Below are 15,221 nucleotides of genomic sequence, written 5' to 3'. Positions count from 1 at the left end.
GATGGCTTATATTTACCCTTTGGTAAGTACATTTAAAAGTTCTGTAGTATCCTTGGGTGATGTAGTGGTTCATACCTTTAATCCCAGCACTTGGAAAGCTGAGGCAGCTGGAACTCTGTGATTTCCAGGACAATAAAGACTATGTAGATAAACCCTGTCTCAAAACAAACAAACAAACAAACAAACCTAAAATAAATAAATTTTAAAATTTAATGTTTACTATGATTATGATTGCAGTACAAGAGTTCAGTGTAGTGCCTCTTGTACTAGGCAGGTGCTCTACCAGTCAGCTAAATCCCTGCCCTACTGTGTGCCTTTCTTTCCATATGTTTTCTGGGCATCAATATAATTTTTAATATTTTCATATAAGTATGTCACACCACTCATTTTGCTTTGCTTTGAAACCCTTCTATTAATTTCTTATGAATTTCCATTGTTCTAGAGAGTACCGTACAGCCAGGCCAAGGGTCCCCACCCTCAGATCCAAGAGCTGTCTGGATTCCATTTAATGAAGTGTGACAGTCTGGTCCACAGACTGGGTATAGCTGCCTTTGGGTATGGGGGTAATGAATATAAAATATGAATACATTATAAGTTTTCTTTCGTCTGCATGTACAGATTCTTTGTAAAAATGATCATGGATTCCTTATAATAAGAAATAAAATAGCAGTCTAGAACTGAGGGCCTGCAGGCTCTGTGCCCGGCTTGTCCCTTAATTTAGCACTTGCTCTGGTCTTCCTCCGCTGCATAATGAGTTGTTTATGTGTTTGCCTCCCTTGGGGGTAGTTGGGCAAGCTTATTCATCTCTCTGCCCTCCCTGCCTCTTCCCACAGAGCTGAGCCCAAGCCCAGGCACACAGCAGGTTGGCTGACTGGCAGGCTACCCCTCTAGCTTGCATGGAGGTTACAAAGGACAGGGTGGGTCCTAAAGACCCTCATCTGAGACTCACAAAAGGGTGTTATAGGTATAGTCCTGACCCCAGAGGCAAGCCTTGGGTGATGACACTCTTTGCCTGGATATGGAGGTCAAGCCTCCCTTAGATGTTTGGTGTGAACACAGGTGCATTCATTTGTCCCTGGTGGCTTCATCCAGGGGTAGCAGGCTGCACCCAGCTGAGGAAGTAATTAGCAATTGCCAAGAGGGGGAAGGAAGCGGGATGCTGGGGGCCCTGGCTCCCTTTCTAGAGAGATATAAATAGCAGGTCTCTGGGTGGGGGTGGAGAGCTGTACACTTGGGAATCGAGGTGCAAGCTGCCAGCATGGGGAACTAGGGTGCTGGCTGCCTTCTTGGGCATGCATGTCTGTTAGTCTGGGTAGGGAAACCGCCAGAGAAGTGGTACTGAGGAAATGTGCTGAGGTCTGTGTCTATAAAATTCCTGCTAAGACTCTTCTTCCACAGCCTGGGGCTTCCCATCTGTCCCCACAGACTGGCCTGCCAGGGTTCGGATTGCTATTGGGGACATGAAGACTGGCCAACGAAGGTCCCATCCTCCTTCCTACTTTTCTACAAGGAGGAGGCTGCTGGGGGTCGGTGGGAGCCCAGAAATCCGTACTATTTATAGAGTTTCTTCTGGCACATTCTCTGAGGTACTTACTGGGCAGCGTGTGATGACTCATCTGAAAACACTTTATAAATAACCCAGCAGGGTGCGGTGGCATGGGCTGTCCACCTAGAGCCTGATTTTAAGCACCCAGGCTTGCTAGCTATCCTCTGCAGAGCGCCTCTACTCTGGTTGTCCTTTGGCATGCTGGCAGGAACATTGACAGCCCTGGAAGGGGTGCCATAGCAGGTCAGGTCCTCTCAGTCTAGGTGTCAACAACACAGCTTTCTATCGGGAGCCCTAGGGCGCTCTAACTAGGCAAACTGAGCTAGTATGGGATAAGTTGTCTGGGTGACCTAGAACGACTCTTTCCGCTGAGGACGCAGAACTCTCTGGTAAGAGGCGAGGGCAGAGTGTGGTGAGCAGCCAGGCCCTGTCTGGATAAGTCAGTTCTGAGTCTCCTTTGCAGGTACAGGCTGGCGTTCCTAAATTAGACTCCAGGGTATTTACCGAGTCCCCGTGTGCCCGAGCTGTACTGGAGACATATTTTAATAAGGCTTGGCTGGTTAGCTGGCCTACTGTTTGGGGCCTTTGCAGATCAGTGAATACCCAAGAGAGGCGTTTGAGGTTTCTCAAGAGCACAGTGGGCGGGTGTCCCCCCTTTAGGACAATCCCTAAAGCACACTGCACACCTGGTGTGGGATGAGCGGTAAGGAGGGAGAGTGCTGGGCCAACTCTATGCTTGCACAACTCCAGCTCTTTCGGAACTCACAGGGGAAGATGTAGTCTGGGCCAGCGTGTATGTAAAACGACAATGTATGGCTTCAATCACTCGGCCATGCCATAGCTGAGAAGAGGGGCAGGCCTTGGTCTAGGGTCCCGTGACTCTAACCACACGGAGGTCCCTCAGCCCACACTCTTCCCTTAAGGGCGTCAGCTCCAATTCTTCCTTCGTTCTTTCTCAAGACAGGGTCTCATTTATAGCTCAGGGTGATCTAGAATTCACTGTGAGCCTCCAGCTCACGATCCCCCTGCCTCAGTCTCCTGAGTGCTAGGATTACCCGCACATGTCACCACACACGACTCACCAGTGCCATTCTCCAAAAGTGTGTGGCACCTATGTGCCCAGCGCTTGGAATGTATCTGCCCAATGTCGGGGCATGTGCCCAAATAAACTCGAAGGCTGTGTGAATTGGAAGGAAACTGCACTGGAGAAATGTGACGGAATCTAGAATAGTTTAACACTGTCCAGAGGATCTGAACCTAAGACCTACCAGTGTGTAATTAATTGCTGGGGAAACTGAGGCAGATAAGCTCTGGCCCCAACCTTGAGCTCCTGTTTAATGGCAGCCTGTCAGTGTGATGGCTGTAATACTGGGGTGGGTTGCCATGTTTGAGCTATGGGGGAAGGGCTCCAAGAAACAGCGCTCCAGGGTCTCTCAGAGGCTGTTGGGATGGGTACAGGAGCAGGGTATAGAAGAACAAAAATGTTCTAAGGGCTGAGCATTTGTGAAGAGCTCCCAGGATTGGAAAGATGAGTTAGGGAAATGGAGACAGTCTCTGAGAAAATGGGGTGCATGAAAACTACATGGCTGGACAGTGAGACGGGCCAGGTTGGGAAGGTTGGACAGATCTGTTTCTTTCCCACCTTCACTGAGCCTCAGTTTCCTTAGCTGAGAAATGGGAAGAATAAGCCCCTCCTACCCCAGGGCTGTGGGATTTAAACTGAATAGCAACAGTAAACAGGTACCGCGAGGGAGGCTTCATCAAAGCTGCATGTTGCGATTAAATAAGGGGTCATAGTTTCCTTCTGCCTATTCCCAACACTGTAGCAAGAGAGAGTTAGACATGTGGTGGCCCTGTCCCTCCCCTGTTCCCAAGTCTCCCTGTTACAGCCCCTGTGTATCTGCTGCTCCTGTTCCTCTGGGTTCAGTTCCAGCCGCACTGGCCTCTTTGCCACACCTTGAACTTGCTCCTGCCTTGGGGCCTTTCGTTTGCTGCTGCCTTTACCTTTGGCTATGCTATGGAAAATGAACTTTAGATGAAGCAGATACAGTTATGCATGCAACTGATACGCCTTGACTTCCGTCCTGCCTTTTCTCAACTTTCTCCCCCTTTAATGCATCATCATCATCATCATCATCATCATTAATTATTATTAATTGCTTGTCTCTCCCTCTAGAATAAAAGGTCCAGGACGGCAGGACCTGTTTTGTATCTCACTCCATCCCTATCGTCTAACTCAAAGCTGGTGTTCAGGAATACATGTTATTTTTTTTAATTATTTCTGGAACCCAGAGGCTAGCCTTCTCTTACTGCATAGGGTTGGCCCTTAGGGCCTGAAGGCATCTCAGTCACTTCAGGACTGCATTCCCTCCAGGCTTCACATCACCACAGGAGCTCCAGAGCTTTAGGCAGCAAGCTGACAGCCTCCTCCCCTGCAGATATTCCAATGATTTCAAAAACACAGCCCCTCCACTCCCTTCCAGGCTCACTGGGTCCTGGGGGTGGTGCCTGGCAGCCTGTGCATCATCTCATTCCTGAGGAATTTCCCCAGATCCCAAAGCATCTGAGGGTCTAGGAACCTCCCGCCTGGGTGGCCCCGACTTAGATGCTAGAAGCAGAGTTGCAGCTGAGGCCGCCCCTGCAGCTGGATTTCTGAAGGAACTCTGGTCAACCCTCCCACCTTACGCACCCTTTTTCTGGAGCTGTTTTTTTTCCAGACCTCTCTCTGGGCTGTGTCCACGCATGAAGCACAGTCCTGTGGTCCCCCTGACTACACCACCCAGTTGCTGGTGTCTCTGAGATCCCTCTCTTCCCAAAAGTTCCAGTCTCCACCCCTATCAAACCCCAAAAGCCACATTCCACAGGCTTATTGTCTGACCTGCTGGAGTGTCTGTTTTCTGACACATTCCCTGAGTCCTGTGTTGCCTCTGGAAGCTTAGGAGTCCCACTGCTTCGTTATAAGGTGTGGCCATTTGAGCTGTAAGGCCTGTGAGGCAACATTTAGAGAGGCTGGCATGGGGTAGAGGGAGAATGAGGCTTAGTGGATTCCTGAACCAGCACTCGGATCCCGACTTCACTGCTTAGCCAAATTACCCAGTAACTCCCTTGCTCACCTATAAAATAGTAGAGGTGCCACTTAGCCGGGCCTGGCACAAAACAAGGGCTCAACAAAGGCAGGTAGCAGTGGCTTGTGAGCCTTGATTTTCCCCGAGAACTGAGTCTGGTGCTGTGACTTCAGGGCTTTAGAACCTGCCAGGGGCACAAGGCAAGAGCCCCTCTCTCCAAACCTGACTTCTCTATGGCTATGGCTCATTATAATGAGTCTGTTTCTTCCTTTTGATCAACCAGGACCCCAGTGAAGAGGATTGACCTGGAACTCTGGATCTCTGGGAAGGATTTCTGACTTCAGTACTGGGTAAGACCTTCTGGTACTTACTTATTCCAGAGACCTCTTGAGCATCCTGAGTCACTGCTGTCCTGGATATAAACTACTCTAGAAGGGGAGGCATCTAGATGTGTATGAGCAGCTGTGAGGAGAATTTGCAGATCTCAAGTCAGGCCCGGGAGAGCCTTTAGGATCCTGAGGCTTATACTGTGTTAGTAAGATTACCTGAGGACCAGGGAGGCTTGTGAGTTTTACATATCACAAAGCTACTAAGAGTGTCAGTCAGATCTTGAACCTGGGTCCCCGGTGCTCATCCAGGGCTCTCTCCCTGGTACCTGAGGCCAAGGATCAGCAGAAGGCTACAATTTGGTTGGTTTGAAGATAAAGGAGAGGAAGAGGTGGATCTGCCAGGCTTTCCTGCCGAGCCTCACAGGGTGCTCACAGCACCACAGACTGTGCTGTCTGCACCGGATTGCCACCAGCAACATGCTTGTGATATGAAATGGCGCCTCAGAGTCTATTGAAGCCCCAGGATTCTATGGATCTAACTCTATCCCCAACCTACTACTGATGGGATCCTAACAAAATTCAAGGAGTATCTTTACTTAGGGTTTAGAACTGAGACCTAATGTGTTTTCCATTTACCCGGCTCTCTAACAAGAACTGACACAAGCTGTCGCCTTTATATTCTCTCCCTGTTTACTTTACAGCACAAGTGATGTCACCATTTCCCATATGCGGAAATCAAGGTCCCAGGCTTGAGAAACCACATGCCCACGGCTGGACTCAGCTCTCTGACCAAAAGCCTGTTTGAATAACCACTATACTTCCCTACTATCAAATTACCTCTGGCCGACCCTTGACCCCAACCTTCTAGAATGAGGTAGCTGTATTTGCAGTCTCTAGATGTGGCTCACAGTGGGCTTAAATACCACCGAGGTGGTACCTATTTCTTCCATAGCTGTGCCCAACCTCACGGCTTTCCTGGGAGGAAATGGTTCCTACCACTAAGCCTAAAATCCCCCAGGCATTCGTTTTGTTCCATTTCGTGTAATTCTACCCTCCACAGCATCCCCGATGCACCCTCTCCCTTAGAGGGCTTCACACCCTTGAAAGCCTCAGATACCATGATCTGATCCTATTGAACTTGGCAGAGTCCAAAGTATGGCTCTTCTATCCACTGTAATTATTACATCCCCTGTCCACACATTTTTCAGATATTTCATCTCTAAACATCCTCCAGTTTTGGGTAATTTTCTGGAACAGTGGCTGCCAAGAAACTAAGGGAAAGATCTCATTAGGAGTGGTGGCAGGGGCCCATGCGCTCACTGAGGAGAGCCGTGATCTGTCAGCAACAGGGTGGTCTGGAAGGCTTCACTTCCTTTCTTCTTGGCTGTCTGGATACAGGTCTGAAGGTGGAGAGAGCTAAGTGCCTGATTGGGCATAGAAGAGGTGGGAGGAGGCTCTGAGCTGGAACACGGGTGGAATCCATCCCACTGGCCCTTTAACAGCTAAGTTCAGCTTTCTAGCCATTCCCTAAAGTTGATCAGCCCTCACCATGTGCCTGACTAGAGCTATGAGATGCTCTCTAGGTTAAGATGTTCTAGTATGTGATTCTCTAGTGGGCAGTCAAGAGCTTATGGGCAAGAAATAAACAGAATGACTTAGTAACGTGAACTGTCAAAGCTGTGGCAGGGCAGAAGGCAGAGATCAAGGAAGGAGAATAACATAGGGCTCTGAGTGAAGCAGAGGGGCCAGGAAAGGCCTCTCAGAAAGCGACATTAAAGCTGAGACTTGTAAGTAGGCAAGACACTCCCAGGAAAAAAATCTGGGGTTTCTTGGAGAGAGGAGAGATGTTCAAAGTCCTTGGCAGGAGGGTCCATTGGGTGAGATGGGTGGAAGGCCAATATACTTGAGTTGAGTTTGGGGGTTTATTGTCTAAGGTGTGAGTGAACCATTTGGTTCAGCTCTAGCCGTCTCTTTGTTGGTATGGAGCTTGGAGTACCCCTTTCAGATCTAAGCAGGAAGCTTTAGTGATAGTTACCAAAATGGCTGAGCCTCTAGGTAGGGAGCCAGAGCTCTTCTCCTTAGTTGCACCTCTAAATTCCCCAAGAAGCATCATCTAGACCTCCTGTCTTTGTCTTATCCTCTCTCTCTCTCTCTCTCTCTCTCTCTCTCTCTCTCTCTCTCTCTCTCTCTCTCTCTCTCTCTCCTACAAATGTGGATTTCACAAAGTCTACCTGACACCAGACAGAAGGTCAGAGTTCAGCCAGTCTGGTCCTGTGGCTTCTGGGCTCTGCGGATTCTAGGCAGTGGAGCAGGGGAAAGAGTTTATCAAGGTAGGTTGTACCTGGCCTTATCAAGGTAGGCTGCAGCAGGCCTCATCCCACCTTGATGGTCTATGTTCTTCCTTTTAATTATTGTCATTAAAATGTCCATGAGTACAAAGGATATGTCTGGGTCATGTAACCCACAAGGAATAAGAATGTAACAAAACCCTGTGCTGAATGTAAGTGCTCTTTCTACTGAAAGAGAGAAAGTTTCCTTTCCTATCTGGAGTTCCCATATGCTTTTCCCTAAGCTTGCCTATAGCTAATCATTTGCTTGAATCTGGTGTGTGTGTGTGTATGTGTGTGTGTGTGTGTGTGTGTGTGTGTGTGTGTGTGTGGTATTCATCTATGATAGTTTTACATTCATGTTACTTTATATATAGCATACTGTTTTAGCTTTTGCGTGCTTTGGAACTTTATATAAATAACCACACTGGATATGCTCTGATGATGTTTGCCTTTTTTTGGAACAATGTCTTCTGAGATTAATTCGATGTGTGTTGCTGCTGCTACACGGTGTTAATTCCACAGTGACCCCACTATTTATTGTCCTGTCTCAGGATATTTGGTTGTTTCTTATTCTTTTACAGAGTGTTGCTGTGAACACCCTCATTTATAACTTACTGGACACATATATGCAGGGCTGTGAATCTAGAAGGGGAACTTAGGCTATGGTTTGCTTTCCAAAACGGCTGAGGCAGCTGATGTTGTTCCCATCAGCCTGTGAAACAAAAATGACCCCTTTGCTTCCCAGTGTCTGCCTTGTGTGTCCTTTGAAAAGTTGATCCAGAAGGCATGGCTCATTTGCGTTGTTGAAACACCCACCTTTTGGGTTTTGTTTTGCTTTTACTTTATTTTGTTCAGACAGGACCTCTCTCCCTGTGTACGCTGGGTTGGCTTGGAAGGTGTCATCCTCCATCTCTTTCCTGAGTTGAGGAATTACGGGTATCAGCCACAGTGCCTGGTCTCATTCTGCTGAGGTGAAAAAGACACTGTCTTCTCCGTAGAATCTGTTTCCTTGTGTTGGGGAGCTCAGCCATTTGAGGACTTACTAGTCTTTTAGGGGACACAAGCTTGGTTTTTGGAACCTCTTTCTAGACTCACCTTGCTTTTGCTAGAGAAAAACACAACCTGCTCCTCTCTCAGCACAGCCCTTTCTACCTCCTTTACAGTCTTACTCCTTCCCTTTTTCCCTGTCATCTTCAGTGTGACGATTCCCACATTTCATACCTAAATAGCAAGGCAGATGGCGTTGGTCACATCTCCAGCCTGGCTGTTTTCAACCCCCCTTTTCCTTGTCTCCCTTCCCTTCTGGAGTCTGTGTCCTGGCTTCCAGGGGCAATGAAACAAGCCATGTCTGATAGAAGGCTCCTGGGAAACTTTAATTCCCTGAGAAAGGGAAATATGCCTTCCCCTCCTCCCCACTGTAGACACTTGTGAAGGGTAGCCTTGCTACAGCAGGGACTGTCCAGACTGCAGCTCTGAGGGGGAGAAGCCAATTGCTCAGGATCTGGTAGAGAAAGGATGGAACAATCCTGGCTTCTTGGGGACACTGGTGAACCACTGGGCTAATTTTGGAGCCGCTACCCTCCAGACTTCACATGTTAGTTAAATGTCTGCTTCTCAGATGGTGTTAATAGAACAATCTATTTGCAGCCTAAATGTCCTGGCTGATGGAGTTCCTCTTTTGATACGCCCCCAGCTCCTTCCCTGTTAGTCAGTTCACCAGTATCCCTGACTCCTCCTCCTAACTGCCCCCCCCCCCGTATAATTTCTGTCAATCCAGTGGCTCTTGTACCCCCTGTGAGACCTGACACTGCTCATCTACCCTCCTGGGGGGCTGACTTTGGGCTTCTGCCATAGTTCAGGGCTCCAGCTGCTATCCTTCTCATTCTCACACTCATTCCCCTTCACTGAACACCTACAGACCAAGGCTGAAGCTGGCTCCTCTCTGAGCCCCTTTGATTCGTTTGTTCCTGATGAAGCTTCTGTGATGTAGGAAACATTGCGCTCACATCACCTAAGTGACGCTGGGTTTGTAGAGGTTAACTGTCTAGCCAGTGGCCATCTAGCCAGTGAGCATGTGCCTGTCATTCAATAGCTAGCCCCTCCTAAAGCTCTGTTGCCCTTCTACTGACCGACCCATTTTCATGGCATCGGCAATAGCAGGAATACCTGTGTTGCACCTCTGTTCTCCCACTAAACCCCAGTCTTGAAGAATCATGGGTATTCCTTTTTCATCTTGTATGCAGAACACATAACACAAACCTGTTCTGACTCGGAACCTGCACTGTAGCCTGGATGAAGAGAGGTGATACATTTTAGTGATGGGGAAGGAAAGTAGTGCCTAAGGGGAAGGTCTGAGGCCTGTGAGGCAGAGAACAGGCGCTGGCTGGTGGAACATGGAATGCTAGGGAGATATTCCAGTGCAGGGCCCCTTCTCATGAATTCCAATGAGAATGTCAATGGCCAGGAATTCCAAAACCACGTGACAGAGGCCAGAAAGCTCTGTGAGTAGGGTGGCTGAAGAGGGGCTTTGGACTGGCAGTCTTTGACATGGGGCTATAAGGTGGGAGCCCTAGTGGCTGAATGGGCAGTTAGGACAGCCTTCTCTCCTCCCTGTGCATCGAGAGCCCCGTCCCTTTGGCCAAAACAGGATAAGGTTCCCAAACTTGATACATGAAGAGGTAGCATCACAAGTCTGACATCTAGTAACTTAAAGGCGAGAACTGGGAGAACTTCAAGGAGAAATCCTCCCAAGAGTGAAACAGCCATATCTTCTGGTTAAAGGGTGGAGGGTGTGGAGCAGAGTGGGGTTTCTCTGTGTAGCTCTTCCTGTCCTGGAACTCATTCTGTAGACCCCAGACTCAGAGATCATCCCGCCTCTGTCTCTTGACTGCTGGAATGACAGCCGTGAGCCACCACTACCTGGTGTGGAGACCTGCACTGTTAACGTCGCAGGCTCGTGTTCTGTAGAGCCTTGGTGGGGAAAGACCTTGGAAGCTTTGGTGAGGATGAATGAAGGGGTGGGAGTGTGGTGAGAGAGCAAATGAGTTGTGTCTCCTTTCAATCCAAACCCACCTCTTCCGTGTTTTTCATAGATCCTTCAATGTGAGGTTGCGTTAGAAGGAAGGGCTCACCAGCTAAAATTGGTCTAAGCTGCTCGATCCGGCTTGACTAATGATGCTTTAAAAGCACCTGTTCCCTTTCATGCCCACGCCTCGACTTTCTGAGATCATGCCCTTCATTTCCTCACCGTCTCTCCAAGTGGTGGCGGTTTGTAGTGACTGCTGAGTTGGCTGCCAGTGTACTAGATATGACATAAGACCCTGCAGTCAATCATTCGTGACTGACACTCCGGTGGGAGCCTCCCAGAGGTGGTTCGCACAGCCTCCAGCACAGTGGCTACTGTAAGGACAGGTAAGCATTTTGATCAGTAGTTTTCTGGTGTCATCCTCTTTTCTGTACTTCTCTCTGATGGCTGTGAACTCTACATGTGGACCTTTGCCTCCTGCTCTACTTCCTAGAGGAGGAGGGAGAGGGGAAGGAGGGGGAGAGAGGAACAAGAGAGGGTAGGAAGTTAAAGAAGGCAATCCCACATTGCTTTAGTCACCTTCTAGTGACTCCGCTTGCAGACACGTGTCATGGTCTGCCTCCTCTGGCACTATTTTTAGGGCGGTCCCCTCATTCATGTTTCTGGGGACTTTTACTTGCCCTCGTTGCTGCCTGGCTGCTGCTTCATTCAGTCTGCAGTTCTAGAGACGCTGCATTCCCAGGTACTTTGCAGGCATTCATAGCTTCTGTAGCTGTCAGGAAGTCTGACACTAATCCTTGAAGGTACTGTTCAAATCCCACATACTGTTTTAGGGCACTGCCTCTCAGTCCTCTGTCTTCACACTAGCATTTATCATAGACCTCAATGGTCTTGGTCTTTCTTTGTTTGGGAGCCGGGTCTTTCGCAGACCTGGTTGGCCTTGAACTTGGTATGTACCAGACACTGACCTTGAACTCTGGCCTGCACCTCCCTGTGCTGGAATTACAGCTAATGTGTCACCACTCCTGTCTTCCCAGTCCGGGTTTCTGCTATTGACACATCACAGACTGGGTACGTTATAAAAAAAAAAAAGATCTTCATTTTGCAACATGGTTCTAGTCTGAGGTCAAAGTGTCTTTCCTGGCAAGGTCTTATGGCAGCATAGAGTATTATGTGCTAAGAGATGGGGAATGTGGAGAGACCTGGTCCGACTGGCTTTTAAGATAACCCACTAGCCCATTAACCCATTATTTCATTAAAGGCATGAGACTAAAAAAAACCCACTTGGTTTTCTTAATATAATGGGGATTACATGTAAACATGCATTTTTTGGTGTGTATGTATTTTATGTATGTATGTATGTATGTATGTATGTGTTTATAGCTATGTGTGCACATGTATGTAGAATGTTTACCTTAGTCCCCTGAGACAGTGCATTTCACTGAATCTGGACTCACCGTTTTTCTTCTAAGGTTGTGGATATCAAGCCCCAGCAATTTTCCTGTCTCTGCTCCTTCCCTTCCCCCACACTGGGCTTACAGATGTGTCTCTGCTCCCCCCCCACACTGGGCTTACAGATGTGTTTCTGCTCCTCCCCCCCCACTGGGCTTACAGATGTGTTTCTGCTCCTCCCCCCCACACACTGGGCTTACAGATGTGTCTCTGCTCCTTCTCCCCCCCCCACACACTGGGCTTACAGATGTGTCTCTGCTCCCCCCCCACACACTGGGCTTACAGATGTGTCTCTGCCCCTCCCACACTGGGCTTACAGATGTGTCTCTGCTCCCCCCCACACACACTGGGCTTACAGATGTGTCTCTGCTCCTTCTCCCCCCACACACACTGGGCTTACAGATGTGTCTCTGCTCCTCCCCACACTGGGCTTACAGATGTGTTTCTGCTCCTTCCCCCCCCACACTGGACTTACAGATGTGTTTCTGCCCCCCCACACTGGGCTTACAGATGTGTCTCTGCTCCCCCCATACACACTGGGCTTACAGATGTGTTTCTTCTCCCTCCACACACACTGGGCTTACAGATGTGTTTCTGCTCCTTCCCCCCCCACACACATTGGGCTTACAGATGTGTCTCTGCTCCTCCACCTCCTCCCACACACACACAGGGCTTACAGATGTGTAGCCATGTCTTACTTCTAACGTGGATTCTGAACACAGGCTCTTATTCTGACACAGCAAGTGCCTTACCCACTGAGCCACCTCTTCAGTCCCTCATCAAACACTTTATTTTTAAAAATGTTTGTAAATATTCTTTTATAAAGATTTACTTATTTATTATATTTAAGTACATTGTGGCTGTCTTCAGACACACCAGAAGAGGGCATCAGATCTTATTACAAATGGTTGTGAGCCACCACATGGTTGCTGGGATTTGAACTCAGGACCTCTGGAAGAGCAGCCAGTGCTCTTAACCACTGGGCCATCTCTTCAACCCCTCATCAAACATTTTAGATGGACAAATTAGACTCAAAACCATATCCCTGGTTACCACTGTTGAAATTTGATGCTTGTGCAGGGATGGGAACACCCTATGATCGTCTTTCTGGCTGGTGGGTAGTAAACATTCACTCTGCTGACTGAATGAACTGACCATTGTTTGTGGATCTCTTTTCGGTGCTTTAGAGAGTCCTGCCGGGCCGGGAAGGAGCGGCACGAACATTCAGTAGGACATTCAGTAGGGTGTCCACATTAAATCTGTTCCTGTTTTCTTCTCAAAAGACTCCATTTGGAAGTCAGGTAAGATCTAGAGAAAGCTTTCTGGGCTTGGCAGCTACTCTCTGGGGAGGGAGAATGATCATACGAACCCTCACAGTGACTAACAGAGACAGATACTCCATCCCATGCAGTCTGGCTCCAGAGACTGTTCCTGCCACACACTTCCTCCCAGTCTCAAGCGCACTGCGCAATGACACCATTTAAGACTTTGCAGACCACAACTTCCCCTTGAGCACTCAGCAATTGTTTTCCTCCTAGGCCCATCTTTTTCTTTTTCTCCACCTCCTGGGGTTTGCCAGCGCTTTCCCTGGCTCCTCTGCAGCCCGCAGGACTGATTTTTCCTCTCATCTCTTTCCAGATGTCAGGATTTCCAGATCTTTCAGTTGGTTTCTTTTTCTGGCCACAATCCTCCTTTTGGAGACTTTCCAAAGCAGCCGCAGATTGGAAGATGATAACAGTGAATTAGTTAGTAGTTCTTCTTTGATGTTATTTTGTGGGTGAACTCATTAATTTATGACAAAAACATCAAAGACCCAGGCTCCTGCACGGGACTGGGCTGTCTCAAGGCATCTGGATAATAATGATTAGTCAGATTAAATCTCAAGGCCTCTCTGCCTCTAGAGTTACAGCCCGAATGACTAGGGTGTGAGAACATTCCATCCTGTGGTGTCTTAGCTCAGCCTGAGTCAGCATGCTGTGGTCCTCTCTTCTCACCGTACCTTCCAGGCTTGAGATCCATCAAGGCTGGTGTAACTATCCTGGAAGCAATGCAGAAAAGTGGGCAGAGGCTGTGAAGGTCTCTTCCTGTCAATGAAGTTAGATGTTGAAAGGGACCCTCCGTGCTTGCACAGGTGACCCCCCAAAGCCTTAGATTTCATGTCTTACAATGTAGGTGGAAAGGCTCCCAGGAAAGAGGTGGCATCATACATAGCCTCTCCGGCTCTCTGTGTACTCATAGGTTGAATGGATGGTTGAGATAAGTTAAGACTCTGGTTGGTTGAAGTGGAACTTGGAATACGTCTTTCTTCATGGTACGGTATCTGATCAGCTTGTATCCATGGTCACCGGTGTACTTCCTTCACTGCCCCTGCTGGGAAACTGGAGGTTCCCTACAGTCATAGCCTCTGGCTCCTCCTTGTACCTCACTCTTTGTTGCTCCAGCCGAGTGTAGTGGCTCATGCCTTTAATCTTAGCACTCTGGAAGCTGAGGCAGGAGGATCTTTGTGAGTTCAAGGCCAGCTTGGTCTAGATAGACTGGCCAGTCTGGATTTATAATAAGACCTTGTCTAAGAAAAAAAGAGCTTGCTCCTGAAATCACCTGCTCTTCTCTGAACCACTGATGTTTGAGGCTTCCTCCTCCAGTGACCTGTCACACTCCAGTGTCTGCGTCCTCACAAAGAACCTTGCTGGTTCTCTCAGACAACCATGCTATTATTAAGGTTGTTGCTTCTTCTCTTCTATTCAAACTCTCAAATTCTAATCAGGAAAGCATTCTGTCCAAATGATAGCCTTTCTCAAGGTTGCCAGTGAACTCTCTACTGCCGAACCAATGGTCATGAGACATTGCCTATTTTAAGATCTGTGGAGCAATAGGAGAGTGAGTAAGGTGTCCTTCTTAGCTTTCACTGCTGGGATCCAGGGTGTCATTCTTTTGGGTCTTGGACTTGGCTGTCTTTTAAAAAGGTTTTTCTGTCTTCTAGTCTAGAAGTGGTGGACTTAGGACTAGTTTTTGACGACTTCTATGGCCACAAGTCTTCCTTAAATGAACTTACCTAGTCCATTTTTGAGAGGTGGGAAGTTTGAGACAGAGTCACTATTATGTAACTCTGGTTGTTCTGGAACTTACCATGTGGACCAGGTTGTCTTTAAATCACAGAAATCCACATGCTTCTGACTCTCAAGTGCTGGGATTAAAGGCATGCACCACCATGGCCGATTAGTCCTTTGGTTTGAAACCCCATTTGGGTCTGGAGAAGTCTAGAAATTTTATTCCTAACTCTTACTCCTTCCCTACTTCAAACTTCAGACCTAGTTCAGGTAAACACAATTCAAACTGTACTTCAGGGCGTATTCAGCCCCTATCTCCCACTCCCTCTCCTCAGAAGATTGAGGCTCTTCACCTCCAGGTATCTCTCTGATCTCAACATTGGGATACTTTTGGACTTATTCAGATCGTAAGTTTAAAACTCTGCAA

The 15,221-nt window shown here is 48.2% G+C and overlaps 1 protein-coding gene across 7 annotated transcripts in view; it reads left to right on the top strand.

Annotated features, from left to right (window-relative positions):
* Positions 1-1,812: 1,812 nt before the first annotated feature.
* The window catches only part of GOLGA7B (golgin A7 family member B), a 29,708-nt gene continuing 16,299 nt past the window's right edge, over positions 1,813-15,221 (top strand). For 3 of the 7 annotated variants that reach the window (XR_013974936.1, XM_080912179.1, XM_080912184.1), the window contains exons 1-5: positions 1,813-1,935; positions 4,895-4,961; positions 5,642-5,814; positions 7,167-7,270; positions 12,935-13,048. The gene's annotated coding sequence lies outside the window, so the exon portion shown is untranslated. Of the gene's footprint in view, positions 1,936-4,894; positions 4,962-5,641; positions 5,815-7,166; positions 7,271-9,238; positions 10,270-10,362; positions 10,682-12,934; positions 13,049-15,221 lie in introns of those variants that run through there. The other 4 variants (XM_080912180.1, XM_080912181.1, XM_080912182.1 and 1 more) reach the window with 4 other exon arrangements.

This window comes from Micromys minutus (assembly GCF_963924665.1).
Source record: "Micromys minutus genome assembly, chromosome: 2".
Classification (NCBI taxonomy): Eukaryota; Metazoa; Chordata; class Mammalia; order Rodentia; family Muridae; genus Micromys; species Micromys minutus.
The sequence above is the reverse complement of the archived record's forward strand: the minus strand, read 5'-3'. Positions and strand labels throughout refer to the sequence as shown.